Here is a 16206-nt window from a genome sequence, read left to right as displayed (position 1 = left end):
CACACCATATGCCTTACAAATGACTCAATGAATGTGCATGCAAGGAAAACACCTGCTATGCTGGTCCAAGGCTGGAATATAAAACCACCTTTCTGAATGGGTTTTGGTATCTACTGAGTTTTCTTTCTTGGCATACACCTAACATATATTTTGAAAGAAAACTACAACTTGCTGCATTCAGAACTTTTATGAAGGTCACTCACAGAAAACTGCATCATTGAAGTTAACTCCAAACCTTTATCAACAGTCTGCTACGGTGTTTATCAGTCTCCAACTGCAGCCACGGCATTCCCAGTCATTCCACATATATGTGCATCATTCTACTCCCTAGCAAGCCTACCCAGATGTTGATGCCCAACCATTTACATACCAGAACATGTAACATTTGACTAATAATATCTCTGCTAATTTCTCTTGTATAATTATATAATTCATATAGTGTTTAAAACTATGTGTATAGGAAAATTGTCTTTTCTGTGATTTTTGTTTTAAGGCAGTAAAAGGGCTTTACAAAATATGCATTTTAAAATAGGGTCACTGCTTCTGAAGACTTTACATCATTGGTTTTAAAAGTTTTGGGTTCACAATGCCTTTTCTACATTACATAATAACTATGGAAGAAACTGGGCTTCCCCAGTAGCTCAGCTGGTAAATAATCCACCTGCAATGCAGGAGACTCCAGTTGGATTCCTGGTTTGGGAAGATCCTCTGGAGAAGGGATAGGCTACCCACTCCAGGATTCCTGGGCTTCCCTGGTGGCTCAGATGGAAAAGAATCTGCCTGCACCTCCATTATGCAGAATACTCCAGTATTCCTTCCTGGAGAATCCCATGGACAGAGGAGCCTGATGGACTATGGCCCACGGGGTCGCAGAAGAGTTGGACACAACTGAGTGACCAAGCACAGCACACAGCATGAACGAATCTGAGCGCAAACTGTGTGGCAAGCTGCTAATCTCCAAGCATTCATCCTGTCCTTCATTCTTTCATCATTACAAACGTTTCCTCTGAGTCTGAGCAGCAGTAGAGACGATATTTTCCAGGCTCCCTGTAGTTAGATGTGGCCATGAGACTAAGTTCTCCACAAGGAAGGTGAGCAGACATAATCTGTGTATCTTGTACGTTATTTCTATAAGATTGCCGTCCACAATCCTTGAACTAGAACACAGATGTGGTAACTTCAACCTCCGGGAATGAACAGCTCTAAAGGATAGAACTGTCCAATCTCCACAGACCAACTCTCACTATGATGTGAGAGGAAGAAAAAAAAAACCGCTACCATATTTAAGCTGCCCTATTCTGGAACTCTCTAACACAGCAGAGCCTCTACCTTGACTAACACACCCTGGAAATAAAGAAACAAAAGCACACACATGCAACATAACACACATAATTTCAGGAATCCCACAGAACCCTGAAGCATTCCTTGGCGCTCTGAACCAAATATTTTGTAGTAGTTTTAATGGCTCTTAGGAAATGTCTCTTAGGTAGCTAAATTTTAGGTAGTTTAATCTCTCTTAGGTAATTAAAATGTCTCGTAGGAAAATCAGCTTTGAAAACATCGGATGAGCATCTGTTGTGGCGTAGTCACAAGAAAACTCATTTTGTCACCTAGTATTGCAATTGACAGGTGAAACAGGAAAGCATTCTGAAATAGGAAAGCATGGTAAATGATTGGCTTTCCCCCCAATAACTGAAATTCTTTCATATCTCTTCTCTATATGTTCAGGACTGCAAGCCAGTACTGAATGTCAAGATCACTTGGGTGTGCTAATGTTAAGTATCAGAAGCAATAATCATTTAGACTTTAAGACTATAATACAGCTCTTCTTTAAATGAGAGAAATCACTAACATATCATAGTTCATATTCTCTTTCTGTCATTAATACAGGGTAAATTACTAAAGTGAATATCTTGCAGTAAGTATGTAAAGTGGAAAGCAAAGAACCAAAATCATACTTTATAATTAACTCCTATGAACAAATACACTTTAAAAAAAAAACAAGAATTTAGCAAAATTAGCCACTAAATGATCAACAATTGTTCTCAGTGTTTTCCAAAACAACATTATCTATTTTCCCTTTAATTCTATATCTCTTTTAGAAAGCAAATGGTATTGCCTGAAGAATAATCTTTTGTCCATAAACTAAAAAGTGCAGGAATATGTAAAACTAATTAATTTCATATAGTATGAAAATATAGGACAATAAGGATTTCATATTTTATGACTGCATCACTGTTTTTCCAGTAACTACAGGAATGGATAGAATTTTAATCTTTTTGACAGAAGTTTTGTATTGCTTAACAACACACAAGTGATGATATCAAAACCGTGAAAACATGGGAAACCAGAGAGGAAATTTAAATTCAAGAGATATCTGCAAGAGATACCCACAGACCCCCACCCCCACGCCAAAAGCAGAGTGATCTAATCACACCATATGCTCTCAACCCATGGGACACACATGACCTACATGCAAACAGTCAACTGAACCACCAAATTGTACTCATGATAAAAAAGCAGGAATGCTTTTAAAATTCCAAGTTGTTTAAAAATCAGTTACCAGTGACACAATTCATTATCGTAATAACTGAAAAATGTTTCCATCTAATTAAATAATAACCATATACTGACAAGTAAGCAGTCAGTCATTTGGGAATTCAGATAGCCCACAATATATGGTTTTGACCTCATAAACAGGACTCAAATGCAGTTATATAAATATTGTACACAATTAGGTCAAGGGAGCTGAACTAAATTTTGAAAGAAAACTATGTCTATTTTGAAAAGCAGTTTGAGGCATATGGCATAAAATCAATTCAAATATTAAATGGGAAGCATGTTCACCAAATTTGCATATAAAGGCAAAAAGGGGAGCAAATGTGAATGCCATCAACATCAGAAATTTTTTTTTCCATTTATTTTTATTAGTTGGAGGCTAATTACTTTACAACATTGCAGTGGTTTTTGTCATACATTGAAATGAATTAGCCATGGATTTACACGTATTCCCCATCCCGGTCCCCCCTCCCACCCAGAAATTTAAAAAAAAAATTATTTCCCCCAAATGGATAGAGAAATTATGGCAATAAAGTAAATTCAAACATCTGCTTACAAAATAAGATGTAATTTAGTTAATGTAGAAATCAAGAAAAACCATGATATCTACATTGATTCTAAAATGACAAAATTGCTCTCTCGGGCTAAAATACAGGAAACAAAATAGAAAATCTAAATGACATAATAAATCTGGTAAAATGAAAAAAGTCAAGAGCAACTTTAAACAACATTAGAAAAAGAATACAAAGCTATGTATAAGAGTGTTTTATATATAAATTTATTCCATCATAAACTGTTATAAACATTTTATAAAATAAAGTCTTAGTAAAATATTTTTCCCAGAAACAATCAATCAAACAAAACTTCCCAAACATTCAATAAAAAAATAAAACTGAAAGTGCCATATGGAAAAAAAAAGGAAGTGCCATATGGTTAGGTAAACTGAAAAATCTATATATTTCATTAAATGATGAATAAAGACAATAATTTAATGTAGAAATTATCTTATGTTTGAATGAAAAAGATTGTTAAATTTTTCACCAATAGATCCATATCTAAACAAGTAGGGAATTATAAATTAGATATTCAAATCAAGGACAGAAACTCAAGGAAAACTTATATTGGTTGGAATCGATACCATTTAGGAAAGGTAACTGTAGAGATATGTCTTCAACAAGATAAATAGGGAGAGTCTACTTTTTGTTTCTTTGAATATATATATTCAGAAGTTCATAGGCATCCTTTTCCAAGGGAACTATGATCAAGTGAAAGAGGAAACTCAAACTATAAAAAAAAAAAAAGTTAATTATGACCAACTTTCTCTAGCCAAGACATTCTAACTGTGAAACTGGGTGGACCCAATTTTTTTATTCTTTTATTCTGACAGTAATGCTAATTACAGCTTCCTAGCTGATCTTAATGAGTTACCAATGAAACAAGGTACAAGAAGAAGAGGAAAATAACACGTTTAATCCATATCAAAAGCTACGACTCAGCTTTTTAAGATCTACCAAACTCATGATACTGTAGCTGGGGGCACTGGTGGGAGTGGAGTGACCAGAAAAGTGGTGGTGAGAAGGAACAGCAAAAGAATTCTCCTTGCATGTATGACAGGACAGATTGGCTATTGCAAAGCCAAATTATAGAAAGAAAAAATGTGTTTTTAAAAAAATTTTTACAACCTTTCATTGAAAGGTAGCATATATAGAAAATGAACGAATCAAAAGTATATAGCCTGATCCATTTTCACAAACTAGACACTTCTGTGTTATCAGCATCCACTTTAAGAAAGATAACAGTTAACGCTAACAGAAGTTCCACCTCCCTGGTACTAATCCCCAAGGATAATAGAACATGACAGATTAGTTGCATCTGGCTTGACCTTTATGGCAATTGATGACATAGTACCATATACTTTTGTATTCAGCACAGATGCTCAGTATGCTTGTGAGATTCATCCACATTGTTGTGAGCAGAGGTAGTTCATCCATTCTCACAGTGGTGAATTCAAACACTGGAATACCACCCAGCAATTGATTTATCCATTCTCTTGTTCACAGGTTATCTCAGTAGTTTCCAGGTTTTGGATCTTTCTAGGTGTTGAAACAGTGTGACTATAATCATTTCTGCTCATGTCTTTTGGTAAACATGTATATGATCCCACTGGGTATAAACAGAGGAATTTAAAGGCTTGACCAATTTTAATAAGCATTGTAAGACCATTTCTCAAAAGTCACTGAAAACTACCAAAGCAAGAGTTCTATGTACTTCACTTCCTCACCAGTATTGTTACTACCTATAAACGATTCTGAAAAAAAATTTATGTTTATTTGCTTATAATAACCATCTTCCTGGATGTGTAGCTGTATTTCATCATGGTTTCATTTGTGTTTACCTCATGAATAAGGATGCTGAGAACCTTTTCTATGTTTACTGGCTGTTTTTATACCATACTTTTGAAGTGCCAGCTCAGTTTTTTTTTTCTTAAATTTATAAAAATTATTAGCATTATCAAGGAAATTTAACAAAATTGTTGGATAATAATCCACAGTTAAGTTCAGTCACTCAGTCGTGTCCGACTCTTTGCGACCCCATGAATCGCAGCATGCCAGGCCTCCCTGTCCATCACAAACTCCCGGAGTGTACTCAAACTCATGCCCATCGAGTCGGTGATGCCATCCAGCCATCTCATCCTCTGTCGTAATCCATAGAGATCAATGTTATTATGAAATGCCAGCACCAAATAGAAAATGACACTACCCTCACAGCAGAAAGCAAACAGGAACTAAAGAGCCTCTTGATGAAGGTGAAGGAGGAGGGTGAAAAAACTGGCTTAAAGCTCAACATTCAAAAAACGAAGATCATCGCATCCAGTCCCATCACTTCCTGGCAAATAGATGGGGAAACAATGGAAACAGTGATAGGCTTTATTTTCTGGGGCTCCAAAATCACTGCAGATGGTAACTTCAGCCATGAAATTAAAAGATGCTTGCTCCTTAGAAGAAAAGCTATGAAAAACCTGGACAGTATATTAAAAACCAGAGCTATTACTTTGCCAACAAAGGTTCATCTAGTCAAAGCTATGGTTTTTCAGTAGTCATGTATGGATGTGAGAGCTGGACCATAAGGAAGGCTGAGCACCAAAGAACTGATGCTCTGGAACAGTGGTGTTGGAGAAGACTCTTGAGGGTCCCTTTGACTGCAAGGAGATCAAACCTGTCAATCCTAAAGGGAATCAGTCCTGAATATTCATTGGAAGGACTGATGCTGAAGCTGAAGCTACAATAATTTGGCCTCCTTATGCAAAAAGTTGACTCATTAGAAAAGACCCTGATGCTAGGAAAGATTGAAGGCAGGAGGGGAAGGGGACGACAGAGGGTGAGATGGTTGGATGGCATCACTGACTCAATGAACATGAATTTGAGTAAGCTCCAGGAGATGGTGATGGACAGGGAAGCCTGGTGTGCTGCAATCCACGGGGTCACGAAGAGTTGGACATGATGGAGCGACTGAACAATAACAAACAATAGCATGAATACTGCTTTGGAATAAATAAATCCAAATGAAAAATGTGAGATCCTCTATAACACAGGTTCCCAACCTCTTCTTGTTCAGTTGCTGTGTCATGTCTGACTCTTTGCAACCCCGTGGACTACAGCACACCAGGCTTCCCTGCCCTTCAGTATCTCCTGCAGTTTGTTCAAAATAATGTCCACTGAGTCAGTGACACCATCTCATCCTCTTTCACCCCCTTCTCCTCCTGCCCTCAATTTTTCCCAACATCATGGTCTTTTCCAACGAGTCAGCTCTTCCTATCAGCTGACCAAAGTATTGGTGCCTCCAGCACCACAATTCAAAAGCATCAGTTCTTCGGCACCCAGCCTTCTTTGTGTTCCAACTCTCACCTCCTCACATGACTACTAGAAAAATCAAAGCTTTGACTACACCTCTTAGACTTTGAGCCTTTTACTCAACCTCTTATCCTTAAGATATTCTTCCCCCTGGGGACATTCTGCAACATCAAGAGAATATTTTTCATTGTTAGGACAAAAGGTGTGGCATCCTACTGACCTCTAGTGGGTAGAGATCTACTGTGCTGGTAAATGTCTTACAGTGCACAGGACAGCCCTCCCCCAAGCCCGTCCCCCACTGCCCACCCCCAACAGAAGACTATCTTATACAATGTATCATTAGTGCCAAGGTTGGCAAACCCTGCTGTATACTGAAAACTATAAAACACTGGAAAAGTTAAAGGATAAGTAAACAGGGAGTGGGATATATATTGTTTAATGGATTAGAAGACTTTAACAAAGTATAGATGTCAGAAAGGCATGAAGAAATTCTTTGGGCTGATGAGTATGTTCATTATCTGAACTGCAGTACTGGTTTCAGGGATGAATATGATATCAACTTGTACACATTCAAGGTGTGCAGTTTATTTCAAGCCAACCATACTTCAATGGAGCTGTTAAATTATTTGTAATTCTCCAAACTAACATAATTTTTAAAAAAACTGAATTTAAGAGACATTCTACATCTATAAAAAAAAAACTGAATCTGTAATTAAAAGTTTTCCACAAGGAGTTTTCCATGTCCAGCTAACTCTGTAAGTGAATTTTTACAAATAGTTTGGAAAAAAAATAGCCTATTCAAACTTTCTCATCAAATAAGGTATTTACTAAATAATTTTAAGAGGCAAGCATCACTTTTACTGGGAAAACCTGACAAAGACATTACCAGAAAGGAATTACTACAAGTCAATTTCTCCATTGATCATAAATATAAAAATCCTAAGCAAACTACAAACAAATTACAATTTTATGTATGTATGTGTGTGTGTTTTGTTTATTCTAGGAATACAATTTTTTTTAATGTCTGAAAAGCAGTTTGTTATTTATCACATTAATATAATAAAAGGAAAAATCATCTTAATAGATGTATAAACTATCATTTATGATTAAAACTCATGAAACTAGGAATGAAACTTCCTTAACATGATTAAAAAAAACCTTCTCCTTAAAAAGAACCTGCAATAAGCTTCCTGCATAAAGGTGAACCCCTTCACAGATCACAGTCTCGTGGTTGTAAAAGGGCTTGTGGAACTCAATGAAACTGTGAGCTGTGCAGGGCCATCCAAGATGGGTGGGTCACAGTGAAGAGTTCAGACAAAACATGGTCCACTGGAGGAGGGAATAACAAACAGATATGACTTCGCAACTGAACAACAATAAAGATGAAGCCATAAAATCTTTATCCCTGAGACTGAAAACAAAATACAGATGGCAGCTAACACTACTTCTATTGAAACTGCACTGAAGGTATGAATACAGTGCCATAATGTAATAAAGAATTTTTCAAAAGTAAAACTGCAATTAGTATAGAAAATATAAGTGTATATTCAGAGAATCAACAAAACTATATATACTTTTTAGAATTAATAAGTGATTTAGTAGATTCACCAGGAAAATCAACACATGAAATTTACAATGAATAGTCAGCAGCTATGGAGGAATTAATCTACTGCTCTCCTAAGGAAACTGCCAAATTATTGAGAGAAGTTAATCAATGGAAGGTCAAACTATTATTCACTGATTAGAAAATTCAATGTGCAAAGTTTTAATTCTTCCCTAAATTAGTCTATATATGCATTCCGTAACCAAAATCCAAGTATTTTTATGAAAACTGATACTATTCCAAAATCTCTATGGAAATCAAAGGGCCTCTGAAAGACAAGGGAAAAAAAGTTGGTGGATTGCCTCTAGCAGACCTCAAGCTACCAATCATCAAAATAAGATGGTCTGGATGCAAAAGTAGACAAAAGAACCAATGTAAAAGAACAGCATCTCTGAAAGAAGCAAAGATTTCTGGCCAAGCTTTTGACAAAGGTGACATTACAGTTCAATGGGGGAAAGAATGCCTTTTCAGTAAACTATGTTTAGCAAACTGGATATCATTTAAACAAAAAATCTGTATCTCATATGACACTCTTATTTAACCCCAGTGATTTGTGGCTGTAGATCTAAAGGTATCATTTTAGGACATTTCTCATCCCCACACAAAAAGGTTTAACACAGTAATAAAAATCAACAATTTGGGGTACATTAAAGAACTTCTCTTCATCAAAGAACACCATTTAGAGAATCAAAAGACAAGCCACAATGTGAGAGAAGAAATCAGCAAGTATCCCCACAAATCAACAAGGAAGAGATGACTAAAGTGGATTAAAGACTCTGAACTTGTAAGTGACCAAACGGGCTATCCAAATAACTAAAAAAAATAAAATACTGTTCAGCCTCACTAGTCATCACAGTAATACAAGTTAAAACCACAATATAAAATTATAAACACTGACAATTTCCAGTCTTGGTAAGGATGTGGAATAGACTGAATATTCACATACTCCTGATAGAACTGGGGTAACCACTTTGGGAAGTTGTTTAATACTATTTTAAAAAACTGAATATATACAAATTTTATGATTCATCAATTAGACCCATAGGAATATACTCCAAAGACTTTTGTACTTAGGTAAACCAAAAATCACAGATACCAAAGTGTTCAGAGCAGTACTACTCAAAAGAGCCCAAACTGAAAACAACCCAAATGTTCATCAAAAGATTCAATAAAGAAAACAATGATGTAATCACACGAAGAAATGCTACACAGCACAAGAATAAACTAATTACTGTCACACACAACGAAATGTATGAATTTCTCTCACATCATATTTACCTTAAAAAAAAAAAAGTATACATGGAATGACTACATTTACGTGGTTGATGGTGACACAAATCAGGATAGTGGTTCCTCTGCAGGAGGGTTAAGAAGGCCAAACAGGGTTCTGAAATGGTAGGATATACTTCATCTTTGTAAGAAAGACTACACACCAGTTTTAAGGATGTGCTTCTCAAAAGTTCATAAAATATACAAATATCAGATGGACATTCGTCTGCATGTTGTGCTTCAATAAAATGTTTGTTTACATGTAAACATGAAGCAAGTATGTTTTCCTCCCTCATTTTAAGAGACAGCTGACCAGGAGGACAGCAGTGAGAGAAATGCGGTAGATGAGACAGACCTAGCGTTGACAAATCAGAAACTGCCACGGTAAATTTGGGGGCTTTCATAAAATAACGTAAGTTTAACATTGTCTGCAGTTATTTATAGTTTGGCATATGTTTTAAAAAAGCTGGAGAAAAAAACTTGATTTTGCTGCTAAATATGTTTTCTTTTACATAAAGTAAAAGCTTACAGTACTTTGCTGACTACATTATTAAATTTAAATAAAACTATCAAACACAGTTGGTATAATGAAAGCATTTTCGGTTAAATTTCAAAAACTGCAGCATATCTCAAGTTTTGAAACTGGATCTGTGTAAAGTTGGTGGGCTGGTATTTTCCAATACTTTTTCTCCCCCAATGAAATAACTCTGATATTCAAAATACAATAAATGTTAGCTTCATTATTGCTATAAAGTTATTTTGTCTTTTGTAACATTAAGTGTAGGTGTGTGCATTTTAAGATAACCAGAAGGCAAAAATTTTCCTTATTTCTTAAGAATCAAACATGTATCAATATATGGAAATATATCAATATAATAAATATCTCTAAGCTATTAAACATATCAAATAAACCTGTGCATCAATAAGAGCTTAGTCAATTCTGCTTAATAGTTTTTTCTGGCTTCTTTCTTTTCCTTTCAATAGACTCTCTGAACAGATAAAACAAGTATCAGATGAATAATTTAAATAAGAACACAGAGCACAAAAAGTAGCATTCTGGAAAGAATCCCAAGACACAATTTAAGAAAATGGGGAAACTGAACCACCTGAAGCATTTCCTCAGCCCTCCATGAATGCCTTCATTCTTTCTTTCACTCACCATTTATTTAACGATATTGTTATGTACCAAACACCAGATTTAAATAACCAAAACTCTGGCACTGAAACATCAGTTAATAAGAACAAATCTGAAAAGGCTTGATGCAAAATTACTATAGGCAAGAAAAAGAAATGAAACATGCATTCCATGAGTCATTCTCACCTCTGAACTGCCATATTTCTATGGCACTCTTCTGTTTTGGACCTTACCATTTACGAAGATTCCTCCACCTTGTAAAGTCCGAGAGTTTAGGCATCTACTCATTAACTGCACCCCACTGCTTACCAAACAGGATGCTTAGAATCAGGCTCAATATTTACGAGTAATGTGACCACTGAAAATCAGATATAGAGAACGGACTTGTGGACACAGCAGGGGAAGGAGAAGGTGGGACAAATTGAGAGAGTATATATGTATACTTATATGTATACTTACAGGGGATCTATGTGTACTTACAGCTGATTCACAGTGTTGAACTGCAGAAACCAACACAATACTATAAAGCAACTATTTTCCAATTAAAAATAAATTTTAAAAAAATTAAAAAAAGATCTGGTATAAATTATCTCATTCTCCAAAGCAAACAAACACAAACACCTCAAAATTATGGAAAACAATGACAAAGATACAATCAAAAGAAACATTCTCCTTTTTTTGAGGGAAAAGTACTTGAAACAATTACTATAGTTAATTACTATAGATATTAATAATGGAAACTGACAAGCTGTGTGGTGTTTTTTTAGGTAATCTTATACTTTAGTACAATCCTCTCTTTACAAGCTTCTGTAAAATAAAAGAGCTTAGCAAAACTGCAACTTTTCTCTTTGAAGTCTTTATGTGAAATATAATCTAAGATGACAGGAAAACTATAAAGCAGTTTTTCTGAGGTGTTTTTACCCACAGAAATATTAATTTAAATTTCATTTAAAAATACTTATTGAGTACCTACCACATTATAGCACATATCAAAATAGCCATGCATTATCAACATGTCAATTTTAGAAAAAGGATGGCTTACTCAATAAATGGTTCCAGGATACTTGGTAATCCAGCAGAAGAAAACAATTTGAACTGATATCTATTACCATCTATAAAAGTTACACTTAAATCCAAATGCAGTGGAGTTCCATTTTCAGAATGCTTGTGAAAGGAAATCTGTGAACCTGTCCCCAGTGAAACAACTATAATAGTAAAAGTTGTCTTAAGGGAATATAGCAAGTGAAGAAAGAGTTATCCAAAAAATCTACTAAATCTTGGTAACCACAGCAACAGTCTGTGTCACTTAACACCCAAACCACTGCCTCCACCCAGCAGGTTCCTGTGATGGAAGGTCCCCCCTAGGTAGCTGTGGCCAAGAAGAGGGGATCCCTTCTCTGCTCAGTGCCCAGTGAAGGAGTCCAACAACTCAATGGGAGGGACAGGCCAACAGCATATCTCACTCCCTTCTAGCCCCAAAGTGCAGGGGCCAGACTCCTGGCAAGTACAACCAAGAGGTCAAGGGTTCCTTCCTCTATCACACTCCAGATAGTAGCTCCACTCCAGGTGAGGAAGGCCAGGAATACTGGACCTTGAACGTTCTTACTTAAGCCCACCTGTAGGGTGGAGGTTCCATTCCAGCAGAGACAATATGAGAAAACGCGAGACTACCACTCCCACCAATCTTTGCTTCTAAAGCAGGAGTGTCACTCCTGTCCCCAACTCTGGAACAGTGACCCTGGATATTTTCCAAGGTCAAGAGGGACTTGATAAGAACAGAGACCTTCTAAAGTCTCCCCCCACCAAGGCTGATTTTACTTAAAGCAGAGCACAGTGATGTTCAAGCTAAAGGGTGCTCTTGAGACAAATGGAGATTTTGCTGGTGGGCAATTAAGAGGAGACTGGTAGCTTTCTGAGACCAACAAGCTAAATTTATCAGCGAATCAGGGAAAGAGACAGGTAAGAGCTGCCCTCTTAGAGTTTAAACAAACCTCAAAAAGCAGCCTCAAAACCATCCCTAAAAGGGCTCTAATTTAACTGGATCAGACTGTGGAGAAATGTATGCCCCAGGGCACTGTTAAAAACATAAAGCAATTAGGTAGCAATTAATAGAGCCTAAGGGCTGAGTGTAATACCAAATGAAACTGTAAAATCCTTTAGCACAGACATTATATCTACCCAATAATCTTATCCCCCTTACTCACCAAGGAAACAGAACACTTAGAAAGAGGCTAACAATGTGTATGAATGGCAAATATAATTTTACTATGATGACTGAAAACCTAATAAAAATTGATTCCCATTCCCCAAAGCAAATATAAACAAACCTCTCAAGATTATAATACATAATGATAAAGTTACAATCAAAAGAACTATCCTCCTTCTTTAATGAGAAAAAAATATTTTAAGCACTTATTAGATTCAGTGCAGATAATTATAATGGTTTAGCAAAGAGGTCAGGGAAAGGGACAAAGAACTCTAGCATGACTGTGTTCATGGCCAAGGCTGTGCTCTTTAAGAAGAAACAGCAGAGGCTTCACACTGCAGGAAAAATCAACTTCCCTAAAATCATCCAGCCAAGTCTCTAATCAAATTAACAAGAAAACAACAACACAAACAATCCCTAGAGAAGGGCTGGAAGTGGAATCAGTATACAGATACTGCAAGAGATAACCTACAATGTCTAGAGAGGGAGACAAAGAGAGGGAGGGGGGCTAGTGAGAGAGACATAAAGAAACAGGAAAGTGGGACTCATAGGCTGGACACCAATCAGGCAAGAAAAGTGCTTGTGAGAAGCACTGATGTTAGATTTAACACAAAAATGCTTCAAAGCAGCCATTATAACCACCTTTAAATAATCAAACAAAATTATGCTTAAATAAGTTGAGGAAGGTATGCTGACAATGTTTCATCAAACAGAAAATACCAATAAGGAGATAACAACTATGAAAAAGAACCAAGTGGATATTCTGGATTTAAAAGTAAAATAAAATGAAAATTACACTAGAGGGGCTCAACAGTTAATCTGAACTGGCAGAAGAAAAAAATCAGCAAACTTGAAGATAGAGCAATAGAAATTACGCATTCTGAAGAACACAGAGAAAAAATGGATGAAATGAGTGAACAGAGCCTCAGAGAAATGAGGGGCACAATTAAGTGAACAAACGAATAGGTAACAGGAGTAACACAAAGAGAAGAGAGAGAGAGAAGGGAGCAGAAAACATTCAAAGGAACAATGGCCAACCATCCCAAACTGAATGGAGAGTGCTCTATAAATTGAAGAAGCTCAACGTACTTTAAATAAGATCAATGTAAAGCGATACACACTCAGACACATCATAGTAAAAATGCTGGAAACCAAAGAGAAAATTCTGAAATAAACAAGAGAGAAAAGACTGATTATGTACAAAGAGAGCATAATAACATTCATTAAAAATAATAAAATAGGGGACCTCCCGGGCAGTCCACTGGTTAAGACTCCATGCTTCCACTGTAGAGGGCCCAGGTTGATCCCTGGTTGGGGAGCTAAGACTCCCACATACATATGGCAGTGGTCAAAATAAAATAAAATAATACAATACAGTAGTAAGGGGTACATTTAACAAAAGAAATGCAAAACTTATACTCTGAAAACAAACAAAAATTTTAAATTGAAAGAAATCACAGAAGATCTAAATAAATGAAAAGACATTCTAAGTTATAGATCAAAGGACTTAATACTGTTAAGATGGCAATAGTCTCAAACGTGATCTACAGATTTAAGACAATTCCTATCAAAATGACAACTGGCTTCTTTACAGAATTTGACAGGCTGATTCTAAATTCATTTGGAAATTCAGGGTCCCAGAACAGAAAAAACAACCTTGAAAAACAAACATTGCAGGACTTACACTTTTAAAAATGTAAAGGAAAAAAAAATTTAATATTAAAAGACTAGACTAGTTTGGGGTATATCAGTATAATATTGACATAGGCAATATATTCTTAAGCTAGACACGAAACCCCACATCATACAGGAAAAATCAAATTTTCTATAGAGCTAAGCGTAGCTTAAAAAACACTATAGGCATTTGGAGAAAACCAGGAAAAATCCCCCCAAAGTCTATCACGATAGAACAATAGCAATAGCACAATATTGCTCCATCACAATAGCATTTAAACATCTATTATGTTAACCCAGCTTCCTCTTGCCAACTTGTTCACATACTCCTACAAGGACCATCCCTGGACTCACACCTCTTTACTCGCTCCCAGTCCACTGTTGCCCCATCATCAAAAAAACAAGAGAGTTCTAGAAAAACATCTATTTCTGCTTTACTGACTATGCCAAAGCCTTTGACTATGTGGATCACAATAAACTGTGGAAAATTCTGAAAGAGATGGGAATACCAGACCATCTGATCTGCCTCTTGTAAACCTGTATGCAGGTCAGGAAGCATCAGTTAGAACTGGACATGGAACAACAGACTGGTTCCAAATAGGAAAAGGAGTACGTCAAGGCTGTATATTGTCACCCTGCTTATTTAACTCATATGCAGAGTACATCATGAGAAACGCTGGGCTGGAGGAAGCACAAGCTGGAATCAAGATTGCTGGGAGAAATATTAATAACCTCAGATATGCAGATGACACCACCCTTATGGCAGAAATTGAAGAAGAACTAAAGAGCCTCTTGATGAAAGTGAAAGAGGAGAGTGAAAAAGTTGGCTTAAAGCTCAACATTCAGAAAACGAGGATCATGGCATCCGGTCCCATCACATCATGGCAAATAGATGGGGAAACAGTGGGAACAGTGGCTGACTTTATTTTTGGGGGCTCCAAAAACACTGCAGATGGTGACTGCAGCCATGAAATTAAAAGACGCTTACCCCTTGGAAGGAAAATTATGACCAACCTAGACAGCATATTAAAAAGCAGAGACATTACTTTGTCAACAAAGATCTTCATAGTCAAGGCTATGGTCTTTCCAGTAGTCATGAACAGATGTGAGAGTTGGACTATAAAGAAAGCTGAGCGCTAAAGAATTGATGCTTTTGAACTGTGGTATTGGACAAGACTCCTGGGAGTCCCTTGGACTGCAAGGAGATCCAACCAGTCCGTCCTAAAGGAGATAAGTCCTGGGTGTTAACTGGAAGGACTGATGTGGAAGCTGAAACTCCGATATTTTGTCCACTTGATGCGAAGAGCTGACTCATTTGAAAAGACCCTGATATTGGAAAAGATTGAAGGCAGGAGGAGAAGGGGACGACAGAGGATGAATGGTTGGATGGCATCACTGACTCAATGGACATGAGTTTGGGTAAACTCCAGGAGTTGGTGATAGACAGGGAGGCCTGGCGTGCTGCGGTTCATGGAGTCACAAAGAGTCGGACATGACTGAGCAACTAAACTGAACTGAACTGAGTCCACTGTTCCTCTCCTTTCATCATCCCCCTTGTTGTCAACTTTAGATCTTCTGGCTCATCATGTTCAGGTGACTTTGCCCTTCTCATCTTCTGGATACACCCATATGACAAAGGCCCAATCTATGGTAGAAAGCCCTTGCTATTCTACAGCCAGTACAGCTGGTATATTTTGGAAAAATCTGTTCTATAAAGTAGATAGGTTTGATAAGGCAGTCTTCAACTCTGGGACACATCTGTCTCTCCAGCTTGTCTATTCTGCTGCTTTCAATGAACTCACTTTCTCACTCTTCAGTGACTATTTCAACTTCCATTCAATCCTCCCATACATGAAAAAATTTCAGACAAAATTCCACCTCTCTCCTTAAGTTATGCTGTTCCAGTTAA

The 16206-nt window shown here is 36.8% G+C and overlaps 1 protein-coding gene across 1 annotated transcript in view; it reads right to left on the bottom strand.

Moving 5' to 3' along the window:
- Window positions 1-16206, bottom strand: part of ASXL3 (ASXL transcriptional regulator 3) — a 186312-nt gene that overhangs the window by 36494 nt on the left and 133612 nt on the right. The window lies entirely within an intron of this gene.

The sequence above is a fragment of the Odocoileus virginianus genome, chromosome 22 (assembly GCF_023699985.2).
Source record: "Odocoileus virginianus isolate 20LAN1187 ecotype Illinois chromosome 22, Ovbor_1.2, whole genome shotgun sequence".
NCBI classification, from domain to species: domain Eukaryota; kingdom Metazoa; phylum Chordata; class Mammalia; order Artiodactyla; family Cervidae; genus Odocoileus; species Odocoileus virginianus.
The sequence above is the reverse complement of the archived record's forward strand: the minus strand, read 5'-3'. Positions and strand labels throughout refer to the sequence as shown.